This window comes from Trichoderma aggressivum, assembly GCF_033847375.1.
Source record: "Trichoderma aggressivum f. europaeum strain CBS 100526 chromosome Unknown scaffold_044, whole genome shotgun sequence".
In the NCBI taxonomy this organism is placed as follows: domain Eukaryota; kingdom Fungi; phylum Ascomycota; class Sordariomycetes; order Hypocreales; family Hypocreaceae; genus Trichoderma; species Trichoderma aggressivum.
Window position 1 is genome coordinate 264,965 of NW_026946410.1, and position 15,602 is coordinate 280,566.

Sequence of the window (15,602 nt, forward strand, 5' to 3'; positions counted from 1 at the left end):
CGACGACTTATGCAATTTCATCTCAGACTTGGCTTCAATAGAATGTAACATGATTGAAAATCGGAAAATGATGTTTTTACAAAACACTATCGCATCTTGGTATATGAATTTTTGCTTCCTGAGCCAAGCTAGATGGTGTTTCAATGGTAATCAATGTCTAGACGCGATGAACTTTCATAAAAAAATCTGTATAAGCTTGCGTACCATAATGCATCTTTACAGAGCAGGGGCACCGTGTGCTGTACATCTTCATGTATCTCTACCAATGTCCCTCAAGGAACTTTTTTGGCCATTGGCCTAAATACTAATGTAGAGAGGCCGAAGATGTTCGCGTGTCCCCTACGACATTTCACCTAATTACGCGTCGGCTAACATGTTGTGAGCTGTGTGGCGTCTTCATGAATGCTACACGTCACTCGCTCAAGGTAGAGGGGTGTGTCGAACTTGTGGGTTTGCTGTTCCAGAGATTAGGGGATACATTTCCGTGGTATCGTATTGTCTTTACTGAATAAATTAGCGCAGTCACTGTTCCAGGCCGTCTCTGGATCCATTGTCCTTGAAGGCGCGTGTTGTTGTATGTCACGGTCAAGAATATTGATACAGCGTCAGGAAGACTGAAAAGCAAGTATACATACCTTATATAATGCCATATGATTATTATTGTTACATGTTCGTTCTTTTCCTTGTTCTCATTTGAAAAGGGGGAAGAGAGGGCTTGCCACTACTCGTAGCTGGCGCCAGTGAGACATCCTAGCTATTGATAAAATTTTCTTCTGCGCCCTACGAATGCCCCGTGTTTATCTTTCAAGAGCCAATGGGAAATGTCAAAGTCCTCGTTGTAGAAGAAAGTAAAATCCAGCCCATCATTATTGAGGAATCTTGACAAGATTTGATAGGCTCACGCATTGTGTCTACTGGACCAGAAGAATCTTCATCGTCTTCCATTATGCCGATTATATGAAAAGGGGAGCTCGTTCTGATAGACTCACTCCTACCAGATCATCAATGTGTTCGATAGCATGTAACCTGATTCTTACCGTTGCTGCAATCACGCACAGTGGCGAGTAATGACTCGCCAGAAACTTGGGCGCGAACCATCGCGATACACATCAAAAGCAACAGCAACGGATATGAAAGATTCCAAAGAATATCATTGAAAACGCGTTTTTTTTCTCCATCCCCAAATTTTCTGTTACATTGGCTACATTTCGTTGCATATGGCGAAATACATTGGTGTCGTAGCCGAGTCTCTAGGTGAGATACTAAAATTCACGCATGATCCCCTTTTTGATAGCTTCTGAATTACGCCCGGCTTTGGTGGCAGTTCGTCCTAGGTAGGAGAACGGATGCTCTGTTCCGCCGCTGGTAGCGATACATTCTCCATGGGATTTCCATGCTCCGTGGATGAACTTTGAACGATAGCTCTCGAGAAACCAGGAAGCGAACAGGGGACGTCAACTCGAAACTGTGTGAGCGGTGACGAACTAAGTGGAAATACGGCCTTCTCTGCTATGGCCGAGAAAATCTAATACTTTGACAGCGTTGTTCGTATTGTGAAGCAAAAGTGCCCGTACGCGGCATGCCCCTGACCCTTGTCAAGCAATTTTATCATCGTCATGATCATACTACAACAGCTTACAACGACGCAAAAGAGTGCGCGCTCTCTATGAATGGGAGTAACCTCCTGAGTTGCCTCTATTTGAGTATAGTCCTGAGTTCAACTCTTCATATACTTCATACCTGCGGTGAGAAAAACCAAGCGATGTTGTGATACGGTTGAGAGACTAGTCAGCTCGTAGTGTGTGAAGTACGGAACAGCGGAATTGTCGGCGTTCCCAATGGCTCCGTGTTATTAAATCTGTATGAGAAAGCATTCGTTGATGATGCGATTCATTATTGATTAACGTGAACCTGAAAGACGGCATTGGAAGGCGGTTGATGAAGGGATTCTTGATTTTAAGCATCAATGGGTCGATACCCGCTAATGTATGGCAACTTAACTGTGTCCAAACTTGGCCACTCTTTTGCCACTGGCACAACTCTGCCGCCAATGAAAATCACTTGCTGCACCATCAACACCATTGATTCCAGCATGATTCCCAAAATGGAACCGTGGCACCCAATTTGCTCTAACACTATGGTATAACTCGGGAGAAAATACCTAGAAAAGGAGCGCACGACTCGTTCTAGCAGAAGCTATTTTCGAGTAGTGCGGCAAACATCTTTTGAGCTTGCTGCAGGTACAAACCCACGAAATTGGACCATGCTTTAGGTCAGCGCTCTATAAAACTCATTCAGCATGTTCATCAACGGAGATTAAAGACATGCCGTCATTTCAATAGAAAAATTCGATAGACGATCACCGTAATTGGGCCAAGCCTTCAGAGACTGAAATGGGCAAGGCTACTGACTAGCAGATCTAATGGTATGCATGTCAGCACCATAATATGGAATACTGGCTGGGCGGATGTCTCAGTGCCGCCGCTATGATGCGTTGTCGGAGCCAGGAGGTTAATACTAGGCAATTCACAGCTTCGGAGACAACGTTTACCACATTACAAGCCTCGAAAGTTAAACTTGACAAGTATAAATATATGTCTCATTGGCAACCTAATCATGTTGTTTGTTTGTTTGTTTGTTTTATTATTAACGACCACTATGTAAATAGTTACAAAGTCCTCTTTTAGGCACTAGGTCGGTAGGAGCCGCCTGGCGTTAGATCCTGCGTTTACTATATATCTTCTTTATAAAGGAAAAGGGTTTATTAATCTATAGGGGGTGTTATTCTAGGGGGTATTATTCTAGGGGGTTAGAGGGGGGGGGCTATATAAGCTAGTATTCTCTACTAATTTCTAAAATTTTTTATATTCTTTAGGTTTTAGTAAATAATCTAAATATCTAATGCCTATTAAGTACTTTTTCTCTAGGACCTTAGGGAGAAAGGGGCAGACTATTTAATATTTAATAAAGTAGTTATATTTTCTTAGTTTATTATATTTATATTATAAGCAGGCTTTATATTTAAACCTTTTATAGTATTTTATAAAGTTCCTATATTTTAACCTCTTTACTAGTAGTTAGTAAAAGATTAGGCATAGTATATATAGCTTTAGTAGTAAGCCTAGTGCATAAAGTCTTTAGCGCTTATAATAAGGTAGTTAACTTTTATATTAGTAATCCTCCTATTTTCTTCTTCTTTTTACGTAGGCTTATCTTTTAATATATATAATTATAAATATACTACTATATATTTTAGGAAATTCTAACCTTTCCTTTATAAGCTTATTAGCTTATTTATTACTATGTATATCTTTATATCCTAGAACCTATATAACGCAGATAGTAATCTAAGGGGAAATATCTTAGGTAATTTTATAAAATCTTATATAAGCCCTTTAGGAGGAGTCTAGGGTTTTTCCTAAAATACTATTAATAACTACTATATTATTAAGGAAAAGTATAATTTCCTTTATATTTAAATTAACTTTAACTTATTTTTATATAAGTTTTATTACTTTAAAGGCTTCTATTACCTTAGTATTATAAACCTTTATATTAGGGATATATTCTTTAGCTAAGGTAAAGTGGCAGTTATAATATATAACTACTCCTTAGTTAGTGTTTTTATTTTTATTTTATAAACTATTTAAGTATATTAAGAGTATATTCCTAGGTAGTTTATTTAGTAGCTTAAGATATTTTTCTACAGCCTTTTTTTTAAAAAGCCCTTAGTAATTAAGTCCTAGGAGTACTACTCTATTATTTTTAATAAATAAGAAGGGTTTAACTATTTACCTAACTAATGCTATAGTATATTATAGTTTTATTAGGGGGATCCTAGGAGGGTTTTTTTTATTTATTTATCTACTAAGTAGATAGTTTTTATTAAGGCTGGCGTATTTAGTAGAGGTGTATAGCTTAGTTTATACTAAAGCTAGGGTTACTATAGGTACCCCTAACTCTTTATATATAACTATAGTGTTTATTGTTTTTTATACTAGTAGTATAGCCCTAGCTGCCTTATACAGGGCCTTATTTATTTTATTTATTAATAATTATACTTTAGTAGAGACTTACCTAGTTAAGTCTAAGTTTACTTTAGTTTCCCTAGGCCACTAGATATTTACACTATATAGTGTAACTAATACTATATATACCTTGGCAGCTAAGGATATAGTATCTGGGGGGGAGCTTTTTTAGACTTTATTAAGTAATTTTAGGAAACTAGCTACTTTTATAGCTCTGCTAGTTATTGTTTTTATATAGGTTTTGAAGGATAGTCTGGAGTTAAAGTAGACTCCTAGCTAGCGGACTGCTAGTTTAGGGGCTATAGTTATACCTTTAAAGTTAATTATATTATTATAGTCCTATTCTTTAGTATAGTAAAAGTAAATAAGTTTAGCTTTCTTAAGGTTAAAAAAAATTGTATTTTCTTTACCTTATTTAAGGGTATTATTAAGTTCCTACTAAAGTTTCCTAGTGGTTTTAGCTATAAACTTACTTATAGCTATAATAGCTATATTATTAGCATATCCAAAGTAGTTATTTAGGTTATTAATCTATAGGATAGGGGAGAAATATAGTATTAAGATAATAAAGGAGATAGGTAATCCCTAGGGGGTACTGTATTTTAGCTCTGTTTTTAGAAGGGTGATCCTATAGCTGTTTTATACTTAGGCCTTCCTATTACTTATAAAGGACTTAACCTATTTAATAAAGAGGAGGGGCTACCCTTAGATTCTTAGGTAAAAAATTAGTTTATTATATATAATAATATTAAAGGCTTCTGCTATATTTAGTGTAAGAAGTAATATAACTAGGCCTTTTATAAATACTACCTCTGTGTTATATATTATATAAGTAACTAAGTTTATAGCTAACCTCCTGGGAAAAGCGCTAAAGTATTATTCCAGGAGTATTTTATATTCTATAGTAAGAAGGGAGACTCTTTAAACTATTAGTCTTTTAAGCCCTTTCCTTATATAGGATAAGAGGGAGATAGGTTTATACCCTTTTGTGTAACAGACCGGTTTATACTAAATAGTATAGCGTAGTTCTTAAGGTAATAAACTAGTTGTAGTTTATATTAACAGAGGCAGTAGGGTATAAATTAGGCAATTTTATTACATAGCTAGTAGGTTAAATACTAAGATTAATCTTATTACTATATTAATAACTAGCTATTTAAATTATTTAGTAAGTATTTTAGCTAAATTATATATTTAGTTATATTTTTATAAGTAACCTAAGTTAACTATTACTAAGGGTTAGTCTTATATAAAAGTATCTTAATATTTAAGTTACCCTTTAATATTATATAATCTAATTAATAGTTAGTCTATAGTTCTTTTAAGGGTATATACTTTTTTCTAAGTAATATAAAATATTAGATTATAATATAATATCCCCCTCTTATTAGTTTTATCCTTAAGGCTAGTTATAATAGCTATATATTAGCGTAGTTATATTTCTATTTATATATAACCTATATTATTTTTATTATAAAGTATATTATAACTTACCCCTTTTATTATTTTATTATATTATTATATTAATAAAATACTAGTAAGGTATTATTCTTAAATTTAGGCATATACTACTCCTTATTCTATTAAGGAAAAATATAAGTAAGTAAATAATAATTAAAAAAGTTTATTTAACTAAATATTTATTATAAAAGTTATTAAAATACTTTATTTTTATTATATTACTATAGGGAAAAAAAGTAAATATAAATTTAGTAGTAAATTTATTTATTATTAATAATATATTTTAAAGAAGAAAAGTTATAATAGGGGTATTATAGTAACTTTTTATAAGTATTTTTTTTTAATAACCTTAGATTATAGCTTATTTTTATTAGTAATTTATTTATAAAAGGATTATAAAAAATTAGCTACTTAGGAAAAAAAGGCTAAGGCAGTAGTAACTAAAGCGCTAGCTAGACTATAATATATTTATAAATTAAAATAAGAGACTAAAGAGTAGGGTAATATAATATTTAATTATAGTATTAAAGCGCTAAACGCTTAAGATAAAATTACTACTTAAGAGATTATCTTTAAATAGTTTTTTATTTAAGATATTTATTTATTAAATATACTTAATAACGTTAACTAGTTTTCCTTAAGTATAGATTTAGGGTTATTAGGTTTAAATCCTCTAGGGCTAGTAGGAGATATTTTTTTATTATTTTCTTAGCTAGCTTTATTTTTATTTAGTATTCTTAGTTTATTTATTTTATTCTAAATCCTATTTTTATAAAGAAATTATTTAATATTACCTTTAAGTAGTTAAGGTTATTAATAAGTTTTTATATATTTTTATTTTTATTATAGCTTTTTTATTTTATAAAGTATTTATACTATTCTTATTATTTATTAAGGCTAGGCCTAGTAGTAATAATTATTTTAACTTTATATTTTTTTTTAATTACTTTTATAGTAATTTTATTATAAATAATTTCTTTAGTATTTTTATTTACTAATATTTTTTTTAATAATAAAATATAAAAAATAAAGTATAACTTAATAAATTTAAGTAGCTTAAGTTTATAATTTACTTCCTTAATTTTCTTTAAAATTTTATAAAGCCTAAGCTTATAGTAGTTAAGTTTATTACTTAGCTTATTTATTTTAATATTAAGGAGTTTTTTACCTTATATATAGTAAAGTAGGTAAATTATATCTCCCTCCTAAAAGTTTAATTTTTTAATTTTTTTTTAATTTATATATTTACTTATATATTTATAAATAAGTTTAAGTTATCCTTATAATTTTTTATAAAGTTTCTTTATATTTTTTATATATATTTTTACTTTTTTAATATATAGTTTTTATTTTAGGGGTTAATATACTTATAAAGTAAAGCTATAGTTTATATAAAAGGGTATTACTTTTATTAACTTTAACTTAATACTATTATAATATAGTTAAGCTATTAATAAATTTATAACTTAGTTATCCTAAGCTAGGTTAATATAACTTCTTAAGTATACTTTAATAATTTAATTTAATTACTTTATTTATTTATTAATCTATAGGTAATAAGTAGTACTAAGCTTATAATTTATTCTAAGGTAAGTTATAAGTATTTACTAAAAGTATAATATATAAGTAAATTCTTAATTAAAGATTATTTCTTTTAGTATTTTATATTTACTTTTTATATATTTTATATAAATATAAGCTTAGTTTTTAACTAAGCTAGTTTTTTTATTAAAAATAAAATAAGTTTTTTTAAAGAGTTTATTAATAATAATAAAAATATTATTATATTTAAATCCTATAATTAAATCTTTAGATAATAATAAATATATAATATAGTTAAATATAACTAATTCCTAGGGTAGATTTAGTATAAGTAATAATTATAATTTACTATAAGGTAAATATTAGCTATTCTTTATTTTACTATATATAATATAGTATAAAACTACTTTTTTTACTTATTACTTAATTTTTTTAAACTTATAGTATTATTAAACTTATTATATAATTTTAGTAATTCCTTTATAACTATATAATTTATATTTATAAATATAAGTAATTACTTTTTTATATAATTTTTTAAATACTTATATTTTATTATTAAGTATAAGATATTTTAATTTTATTATAATACCTTTAGGGAATTACTTTTATTTCTAAAGTTTAATATATTTTATAATTTCTATTAAAAGTAAATTATCTTCTTTAACTTTAAAAATAAGGTTAATTTATTATTACTCTAGGGCTTTTTACTTATTAGGTTATAGGACTTATATAATAAAATCTAGTATTTCTTAGAAATAATTAAGCCTTTAGCTAAAAGTATTAGTATAGCTATTCTTAAATCCTTTATAGTAAATTATTTTATAATTAAATATAGCTAAGAACTTAAAGTATTTAACTTATTTTTTAAATAATTATTAAGTTATTATAAAGAATATAATATTTTTATAATTAGTATAAACCTTAATTTTATATATATTTCTAAGGTAATAGTATCTTTAGTATTTAAATATAATAATAATAATTATAAATTCTTTATTATAAATAAGGTATTATAAAGCTAGTTTATATAATTTCTTAAAGAAAAATATAATAAGTTTTAGTTTACTATTTTTATTTAGCTAACTAATTTATTTACTAATAGTATAATCTAAGGTATTTATTTTAATTATAATTAGTTTATTAAAATTAAATATAGTAAGTACTAGTTCTAAAGTTATAGCGTTTTTAAGTTACTTAAAGGCAGTATTAATATTAAGGCTTTATAGGAATTTTTAATTTTTTTTAGTAAGATTTATTAATAATATAGTAATCTTAGTAAAGTTTTTTATAAACTATTAATAATAATTAATAAGTTTTAAAAAGCTTTATACTTCCTTAATATTATTTAAGGGTTTTTAATTTTTAATAACTTTAATTTTCTTAAAGTTTATTTAGATTTCTCCAGGGGTAATAATATATTTAAAGAATTCTACTTTTTATATATAAAATTAATATTTCTTAGGGTTAACTAATAAATTAGTATTTTAAAGGGTTTATAATACTTAATAAATATACTTCTAGTGTTTTTTAAGGGTCCTTAAAAAAATAAAAATATTATTAATATATATAATAATAAAGTTATTTAAGTATACCTTTAGTATATAATTAATTTATTTTTAAAATAACACAAAGGTATTAATAAGTTTTTATAATATAACTAAGTATTTATAAAAACTATATTATATTTAAAAAGTAGTTTTTTATTTATCTTCTACCTTTATATAAGTAAGTTTATATACTTTAGTTAAGTTAAGCATAGTAAAGTAATTTATTTTAGTAAAATATTTTTTAATCTTATTAATTAGTAATAATAAGGTTTTATTTTTAATAATAATATTATTAAGCTAGTAATAGTTAATAATTAGTTAAAGTTTCTTATTTTTCTTTAATATAAAAATAATAAAGTATTTAATAAGTAAATTAAAAATATAAATATATTTCTTCTAGAGTTATTTTTTAATCTATTCCTTAAGTATTTTAAACTTAAATTTACTAAGGTTATAAATCTTATAAAACTTTAGGGTAGTCCCTTTTTTTAATATAATCTTATAATCCTATTCTAAATATATTAATAGCCTTATTTCTAGGGTTTTTTAATATAATTTTTTATATTTATAATATTACTATAGGACTTTTATTATATACTATTCCTTAGGATTAAGGTTAGCTTTCTTTTTAGCTTTTAAAAAAGCTTAATTAAGATTTTAGAGTTTTATTTATATTAAAGTAATTATTTTATAAATTTTTTATTATTTTACTTTATTTTATTTATTTTAATATTATTATAGTATTTCTTAAGGGGCTTTAAATTTAACTTTTTTTATTTTAAATTTTCTATTTTCTAATTTAGGGAGCTTTAGGTTTTCTAATAATATACTACCTTTTTATTACTTTTTCTAAAATAATTATAATTTAGGTTCTAATATCCTTAGTAAACTAAAGTTATTTACTTAATTTACTTAGCTTATCTCTTAATTAACCTAAGGGTTACTCTCCCTTAGCTATATATATTTTAATAAGGCTTTAAATTTTAAAATATTTAGTATATTAAAATTAATTTTCTTTATTTTACCTTAAATTTTAATATTAAGGAAAAATATCTTAGTATTAATAATCCCTTTATTATATTTAAACTTCTAATTATTTATAGTAAATATATTATAGCTTTTATTACCTTTATTTTTATATAATAGTTATAGCTTAAATATAAGTATAAGTAAGATATAATTACTTTAGGCTTTATTATTAAAAAATATTATAAGTTTATACCCTTTAATAATTACTTTTATTAAAAATTTTAATAATTATATTAATTATATAATAATATTAATAAATTCCTTAAGAAGGTTATTTTTTTTTTTAAAATTATTATCCTTTAGGGTTTTTTTATTCTTTTTAAGCTAAATTTTATAATAAGTATTCTTAAGATTAATAATTATAAACTATTTTAACTATTTCTTTTTAAAGTTAATATTATTAATATATAATAATATTTATAATACTTAAGGATTTTTATTATATATTTTATACTAGTGGTAATTATAAATAAGTATACTTATAGGGTTATACTTATAATAAGCCTTAATATTATTTATACTTCTTTATCCTTTATAAATTTAAAAATTATAACTATAGTTATATAACTTCTTTTTAATCTATATATTATAATAATAATTTTAATAGTAATATTAATATTATTTTACTAAGTTATATTTTTTAAAATTTAAGGATTTATATTATTAAGTATACTATTCCTAGACTTTAAAAATTATATAAGTTCTATAGTAAAACTTAATATATAATTCTAGGTTTTTATAATTATATTCCTTAGTAAAGTAAATATTATATTATATTTTTTCTTAATTTATAAATTATTATTATATTTTAAGGTTATTCTTCCTAAGGATTTTAATTATAAATTTAAATACCTTAAGGATATTAATTTAATTAAGGTCTATAAGTAATATTATATAAATTTATATATATTACTATATCTTAGATATATTTTATAATAAAAGTATAATATTAATTATAATAATATTAGCAGTTTTTAATAAAAGTATAGTATTATATATAGGTATTATATTCTTAGGGTTATTAGCCTTTCTTAAGGTAAGTTTCTCTACTAGGGCTTATATTAGTTTATTAAGTTTAAGTTTCTTTATAACTTAAGCTATATTTAAGTTAAAGATCCTATTATTACTATATTTTTAATTTAATAGTTACTTAAATTTATAAATAGTATTAATAATTTATCTAGGTTATTCTTATAATTTATTAATTTTTTTAAATTAATAGTTTTAAGCTATATAGCCTTTTTTACTATAATTATAATAAAGGAATTTCTTTTTTTTAGTAATAGTATTAAGGTTTATTTATTTAGGGTTTATTTTATAAGCGTAAGTAATTTCTTTATATTATTTCTTACCTTAGTTAGCTTTATAGTAATATAGTAAAAAAGATTATAATTTCCCCTTATACTTTTTTTAGCACTTATACTACTTATTATTAATTTTAATAACTTTATTTATATATTCTTAAAGAGTATTAGGATAGTTAAGTTTATATAATTTATCCTTTACTTCTTTCTTTAATTTTTTATAAAAGTATTTTATTAAGGGTTTATATCCTTATTTAAGCTTTAAGGAGATTTATATAAACTAAAAAATATACTTAAATATAGCCCCTTTTTAGTAAAAATCCCTAAGTTTTTATTTAGTAACCTATTTTTTATTAATTATTCTAAAAACTAACTAAAGTATAATTTTAAAGTTTATATAATTTAAAAAAATATAAGTAGTTTTATTATTATAGAATATATTTATAATTTTAATATAGTTTTTTATAATAGGTTTAAACTAATTAAGCGCAGCTTCTTTTATATAGTTAAAAGTATAAAAAATTTTATTTTTAATAATTAAGAATTATTTATTATTAATAGTATAATAAACCTTAAGTTAATTAAGAAAAGTTTATAAAGTATTAGTTTTTTTAGTAAAAGGTTTTAATTACTTAAGTTTAATTATTTTAGTAGCTTTAGTATTCTAGGCTAACTTTAGGTTATTTTTTAATTAGTTATTTTATACTTAAAGTTCCTTTAAAGCTATAGTAAGGCTTTTAAAAGTAATAGTAAGTTTAGGGATTTAAGAAGCTATAGTACTTTCTATTACTTAAATAGTATATAATACTAATTTAAATAAAAGTTATTAATATATAATAAACTAGTTTATATTAAATAATATAGTATAGTTCTTAAGGTAATAAACTAATTATAGTTTATATTAATAAAAGCAGTAGAGTATAAGTTAGGTAATTTTATTATATAACTAGTAGGTTAAATACTAAGATTAATTTTATTACTATATTAATAACTAGTTATTTAAACTATTTAGTAAGTATTTTAGCTAAATTATATATTTAGTTATATCTTTATAAGCAACCTAAGTTAACTATTACTAAGGGTTAGTCTTATATAAAAGCGCCCTAATATTTAGGTTACTCTTTAATATTATATAATCTAATTAGTAGTTGGTCTATGGTTCTTCTAAGGGTATATATCTTCTTCCAGGTAGTATAAGACATTAGATCGTAATATTTTACTATAGTATAAGCTTTCTTAGGTTTTCCTAGTTTAGGGATAATAGTAATCTTAGCGCTGCGGAAGGGGGTAAGATAGTATTTTATTATTAAGCAGTCTTTAAAGAGATTTATAATATAGTCTTTTACCGCTAGCTAAGTTAGTTATAGTAGGGCTACTAAGATTCCGTTTGCGCTAGGGGCTGTGTTACCTAAGCTAGTTATAGCCTTTTTTACTTTCTTTTTAAAAACTAAGGTATTTTATTTAATATTTAAGTTTAGGGGGAAGTTTTCTTTCTAGGGGTTAGGGATATTTTCTATAGCTAACTTACGTTAAAGAAGCTTATCCCTAAAGTAGGTTACTTATTTAGTAGGGTCTAAGATACTTTTCTCTCTGTTTATAAGTAAGGGGGGCTAAAAGTGATTTATAGTTTTCTGCTATTTTACTACTGTTTAAATATTCCTAGTTATAGTAGCCCCTGTAATTATTTTATCTTAGTAAGCTTTCTTAGCCCTATAGATTATATTATATAATATCTTCTTAGCTACTTTCTCCTTGGCTAACCCTGGGTGGGTTTAACAGAGATCTTTATATACTATTTTATATTTATTTATTTACTAAGGGGCACTATATTTATTTTAGTATTTTTTTTTTCCTACTACCTTAATAACTTTACTAAAAAGGTTTTAGAGGGCTTTAGTATACTTATTTAGGTTTTCTTTTATTAAGTTTTTAAGATTAATATTTAGGAGGGTTTATGTAAAGGACTATATAAGTTATTTAAAGTTTTCCTAGTAGTTTAATAAGATATACTTTTTGCTAGCCCTAGGTGTTATTTTAACTAGCTCCGGGAGAGTTATAACTATAGTAAAGTAGTTTAAGCCTATGTTTAAGGAGTGTTTTACTTTAGATATTACTAAGTAGTTAGTAAATACTAGGTTAATATACTTACTTAAGTTTTTAGTTAAGGAGTTTATAAAGGAAGGGAGGAGGTTAAACTCCTTTACTTATATAGTAATAGCCCTTTCTGCTATATTACTATTATAGCCTAGTTACTATATTTAATAAACTATATTAAAGTCGCCTACTATAATTATATAAGGGGGGGGACTGCCTTATTTAATAAGGGTGGGGGTTACTGTGTCTTTAGCTGCTTACTTATATATATTAACTATAGTATACCTGTAGACTTTTACCTAGTAGATGTATTTATTTTTAAGGCCTAGGGGTAAGAGTTATTTACTAGGGAGGTTAGGGGATATTTTAGTAAAGGTAAGGATTAAGGGGCAGCTAGCTTTTTAGTTATTAAGGGGGTTATATATATTAAAACTAGGGTGTGTTTTTATTAGTTTGCAGCTAGCGTTATTATTTTACTAGGCGTAGGGCTTCTAGATTAGTATTATATTAAAGCCTTTTTCCTATATAAGTAATAGGGCAACGTCCTATATTAGGCCTAAGCGCCCTATGTTTACTTAGAAGATTTTAAGGCCTTTGTGTTTTTAGTAGCTTTAATAGGGCTGCTTTGTTATTAGAGCGGGCTGTCTAGGGTATTTTCTGCTGCGACTTCTATATTGCCTATGTTAAGGTCCTGGTTATCTCTGCCGTAGGCCTTAATTATAAAGCGCGCTAGGGAATAACTTATTTTCTTAGGGTCCTCTTCTTTTTCCTTATCTTTATTAATATTAATAATAAAGCAGTTTAGGTAAAAGATTTTATTAAAATAACTACTATCTAAGTTAGGCTTTTTAATTTTTTTAGTTAAAGCTGGGGGGGGCGGGGCTGGGTCTAAGGCTAGGGCTGGGGCTAGGTTTATTCTTTTAGACGGTGGCGGGTCTTTAGCTAAGGCTAGTTATTTTTAGGGGTATAGCTTATTATACTTTTTTTATTCTAAGTTTTTTATTTTCTTAAGCTATCCGCGGTTTTTATATTTTACTATCTTATTTTTAATAATTAGGCAGGTGTAATATTTTATTAAGTCTAACTTATATAGGCCATGGTAGTTAGTATATTAGGGAGGTAATAGGTAGTTAACTATATTATTATTATTATATAAGGCTAATAGTTTGCCACACTTAGCGCACCTCTTAGTCCTAGTGTAGTTGCACTAGTTATAGAAGCTTTTATATCTTTAATATTATATAATTTTAGGTTTTAAGATCTATAGCTTAGCTTAGGCTAAGTTATTAAATAATCTAAAGCCCTTTTTAATATTTTTATTAAAGGAGATAAAGTAATAGTATATATCCTAGGTTTTTTTAAATAGCGCTTTATAATATACTACTGGGGGTTATAATACATAGGTGCTAGTTTACGCCTCCTCCGTAATTAATACATTAGTTAGGTGGGTCCCTGTTTTATCCTTATAAAATCTTTTTACTTAATATATAAAGAAGATCTTTTATATATAAGCTTTTTTAAATTTTAAATTTTTATTTATTTATACCTGTTCTATAGTAAGGATATATTCTTTAATAATATTATTTTAAGTCTAAAGGGCAAAGCCTAAGTAGACTTCTTAAAAGTAAGTAATATTACTATTATTTAGCTTAAGTTTACTAACTAGCTTTTATTTAGCCTTAATAGCTATTATTTTTTTTTATTTATAATCTAAAGGGACTTAGATAAAAATATAGTTATTAGATTCCTAGGCTATTTTAAGGGCCTTTTTTCTACCTTTAAATCTAGCGCTAGGGGCTGGCCCCTTACTATTAGATCTAGAGGTATTTTTTTCTTTTATATTATTATTTTTATAAATTTTATTCTTTTTTAACACTACTTAAGCCTATGTGTGGCTGCCTTTTTGCAGGGTATTTATAAGCAAGCCCATAGTAAGTCCTAGGGGCCTACTTAATTTATTTTATTTCTTATATACTAAGTTAGCTAATATAGGGTTAAGTTATTAAGCTTTAAATACTCTAGAGCTTAATTTTTTAGAGTTAAACATCTCCCCTATCCTTTTAAATTAGGGGGAGATAAGGGATTCTATAGTAATTATAAATACCTTACGGACTTATAGTACTACTACTAGGTAATACTTATAGTTATATTTCTTAAGGCGTTCTTCTATAGCTTTAGCTATATTAATAAGAATATCTTTTCTAACTTACTAAATAAAGTATATTTCCTTAAGTTATTTATTAATATATTTAGGTAAGAAGTTTTTATTATATATAGCAGTAGTTTTTTTATAATTACTGAAAATAAAGGTTTATATTCCTTTTATAGTTTTAGGGATCCTAAGGCTTTTGCTAAGGCTTAGGTTTAGTATTAGGATATTATTTATAACAAAGTTACCTATGCAAAGTTATTTCTTCTTAAAAGTAATTACTAATACTATAGTCTACCCTTTACTAAGGACTGCCTTCGGGGTATATTTATTTCTAGCAGGAGCTATTTACCTAGGGATAGCTAGGGAGTTTTAGTCTAAGGGACTAGCGTTAATAGCAGGACTAGCTATTATTATCTAAGTCCCCAAAGGGCTGTCGAAGGTA